The sequence below is a fragment of the Nycticebus coucang genome, chromosome 23 (assembly GCF_027406575.1).
Source record: "Nycticebus coucang isolate mNycCou1 chromosome 23, mNycCou1.pri, whole genome shotgun sequence".
Classification (NCBI taxonomy): Eukaryota; Metazoa; Chordata; class Mammalia; order Primates; family Lorisidae; genus Nycticebus; species Nycticebus coucang.
Genome location: NC_069802.1, coordinates 4,641,272 through 4,644,545, shown reverse-complemented (window position 1 = coordinate 4,644,545; position 3,274 = coordinate 4,641,272). Strand labels below are relative to the sequence as shown.

The 3,274-nt window shown below is 49.5% G+C and overlaps 1 long non-coding RNA gene across 1 annotated transcript; it reads left to right on the top strand.

The window, feature by feature from the left end:
• The first annotated feature begins 1,191 nt into the window (after positions 1–1,191).
• LOC128575992 (uncharacterized) lies at positions 1,192–3,274 on the top strand. Its single transcript, XR_008377213.1, has 3 exons — positions 1,192–2,179; positions 2,286–2,463; positions 3,130–3,274. It is a non-coding gene; the product is annotated as an uncharacterized LOC128575992 (long non-coding RNA).

Sequence of the window (3,274 nt, the reverse complement as noted above, 5' to 3'; positions counted from 1 at the left end):
TCCAGATTGGAGCAGATGAGTAGAGAACATCAGGAGAGATGACCCCGGGGAAACAGGAACAGACAGAAGAAGATCCCATGTGTTTGAATGTCATGGAGTTTACAGCCCTGGAGGATAGTTTGGGGATAAATTTGTGATTGTTATAGGTAAGTAAACAAAAAAAAAATCAATCAATTACAAATTAAAGGGAACACAATAATTATATGAGAAATAAAATATAATTACAGCATTTTGCATGACTCACCAGTGAGATAATCTTAATACAATGAATACACTACTGTTGTTTATTTTTCTGGCAGTGAAAGTGCAACAAGAACATTATTGTGGGGCGGCGCCTGTGGCTCAGTCGGTAAGGTGCCAGCCCCATATACCGAGGGTGGCGGGTTCAAACCCAGCCCCGGCTGAACTGCAACCAAAAAAAAAAAAAAAAAATAGCCAGGCATTGTGGCAGGCACCTGTAGTCCCAGCTACTTGGGAGGCTGAGGCAAGAGAATCGCTTAAGCCCAGGAGTTGGAGGTTGCTGTGAGCTGTGTGAGGCCACGGCACTCTACCGGGGGCCATAAAGTGAGACTCTGTCTCTACAAAAAAAAAAAAAAAGAACATTATTGTTTTAATAAAAGTTTGTGAAATAACTGGAATGAGGTTGAATGGGAGAAGGGGTGTGTGTGTGTGAAGGCGTGCATTCTACAATTAAAAAAAAACAATAATGTTGAAAATTTTTTAAAAATCAAGAAAAAGCAATACGGAAGTAAACACTGAAAAAATAGCTAAGAAGCTGTTTTGCCCAGGAAGAATGGAAAACAAGATGGGAGGGGGAACATGTTTTGTCCTTAGTATGTGACTTTTAAAAGTACATATTGTATTACTTTGATACAAATAAAAACTGGGCTGGGGCAGCGAGTCATGACCGTAATTTCAGTGCTTTGTGAGGCTGAGATGGAGGGTCACTGTGGGCTAGAGGTTTGAGATCAGCTTGGACCACATAGACAGACTCCATCTCCACAAAAAATAAGACATAAGAAAATTAGGCTTCACATGTTTACACACCTGTAGTCCCAGCTACTCTGGAGGCTGAGGCAGGAGGATCACTTGAGCCCAAGAGTTTGAGGTTGCTGTGAACTATGATTGTACCACTGGACACTAGCTCAGGTGACACAATGAGAGATTGTCTCTAAATAATAAGTTTATAAAACAAAGGAAAGCTTTTGACTATACAATCTCTAAGTTTTTTTGGAGTGATGGTCAAATGCAAGAAAAAGTAAGGGAAAGGAAGGACATTTATTAGGAAGAACCTGTCTGTAGAACAAAAATCCTCGTTTAAAATGATTTAGGTAGCTTTGTCTTTGTTATCTATCAGTAAGGCAAAATGTGTTCATTCGTCCACTCATTTACTCGGTCTCAGTCACCTGTGAGCGCCTGGTGTGGCATGCCGAGTGAGGGGCATCAGCTGACTGGGCGCGGTGCCCTGCACGGAGCCTTCGCGCAGACCCTGCGGCCCGGCCCGCACTCTGCTCCGCACCTAGAAACCACAGCGCTGTCTCTTCCCAGAGACATTTCGGGCCAGCCATTTCAGGTATCGTAACTCAAATCTTCACGGCAGCTCTACAAAGGAGGATTTGCAGACGAGGAAACTGAGGCTCTGAAAGGTGAAGGACCTTGCCTGATTTCATTGGAAGGTGGGGTCTAGACATGATCCTGGGAGAGGGGTGTTCGGTCACTGCCCTGGCCCCTCGGTGTTCTGGCGAGGGTGGTGGCTTCCAGCCCGCGCAGCCAGGCCGGTGCTCAGGGCTTTACCCGCGTAGTGGACACTCAGTGGTCGCGGTCATTTCCCCTTCGGGGCTGGAACGCCCGTCACTTGCTTCCCCAGGCCTCCTGGTAGCAAGGACACATGGTCTGATCTTCCTCCCTCAGTCAGACCCGGACCCGGGAGTCAGCGATGCGGAGGGAAAGGACGGGAGCGTCCGGTGGCAGCGGGGAAACGCATCGGATCGGCCTTCCGGAGAGCCTGCTGGGGACACCCGGTGGCGGTGACTCCTCTCTCTGCTCTGCCCAGGCAGCTCCGGTCGCTGAAAGGGCACAGAGAGGACACTGGAGCTGGGCTCGCATTCTGCCCTGGCCCGGCCTGCACAGAGGTCCCTGCGTCCTCCTGCCCAGCCTGCCCCACCTCCTCGCGTCTCAGGTGTCAGACGCGTCCCGCGCTGAACGCGCTCTCTGCGGAGTCCCCTCGCTCCCCCTTGCTCTTTTGTGGTCGCCTCCCTCACCGTCTCTTCCACTTCGAATTCTAGGGACCTAGAAGGGACCTTGCTGGAGGCAGAAATGGCAGCTGAAAAGGCAAGGGAGGGGCCGTGGCGGCTCTGGTGCTGCGACCGGAGCCCTCGTGGTAGCTGAGCTCCCAGGGGACTTGGCAGTGGAGCGGCTGTGGCGTCTGCAAACCAGTGCAGGGCATGGGGGTCTCTTCCTCAGGTGAGTTATGCAGCATGGTGTTTGGTGCTTGTACCTGGAAGTTTAGGCTTGAGCTACTCAGTGGTAAAGCTGGGATTCAAACACAAGCTGGTTTATCTCCAAGGCTGTCACTCTTCTTTGATTTGAGGCGGAGTCTCTCACTCTATTGCCCAAGCTAGAGTGCCATGGCATCATCATAGCTCACAGCACTTCAAATTCTTGGGCTCAAGTGATCCTTCTGCCTCAGACTCCCAAGTAGGTGGGACTACAGGTGCCCACCACAACGTCTGGCTATTTTTTTCCATTTTTAGTAGAGACAGGGTCTCACTTTTGCTGAGGCTGGTCTTGAATTCCTGAGCAGTGATTCTCCTGCCTCAGCCTACCAAGAATCCTAGGATTACAGGCGTGAGCCACCAGGCCCTGCCAAGGCCATCTTAACAGTCACATCATGCTCCCATTTTTTTAGTTCAAAAGAACACGCTGATTTCACATGGAAACTCAGTTGAAAATCTGACAGAGGATTCTGGGAGTTGGAAAGACCAGACTGCTGCCCATATTGACTTTCCTAGATGGTGTTTACTGAGCAAATACTTACCTGAGGCAGCATAATGATTCCTGGAGAAGTTAGTTGGACCACCAAACTCACGTTTTGTCACCTGAATCTCTTTCTCTGTTTCTTGTGCCTAGAAGGACGTGGGATGAATCGTCAGTGGCATCCCCTTAACCCCGGGGAAGGGGCGACAGGCATTGACTGTATCAGAGCAATGCTGGTTCTGCAATGAATAAACACCATCATCTCAGTGGCTTAACACGATCAGCTGAATAGCTGAAA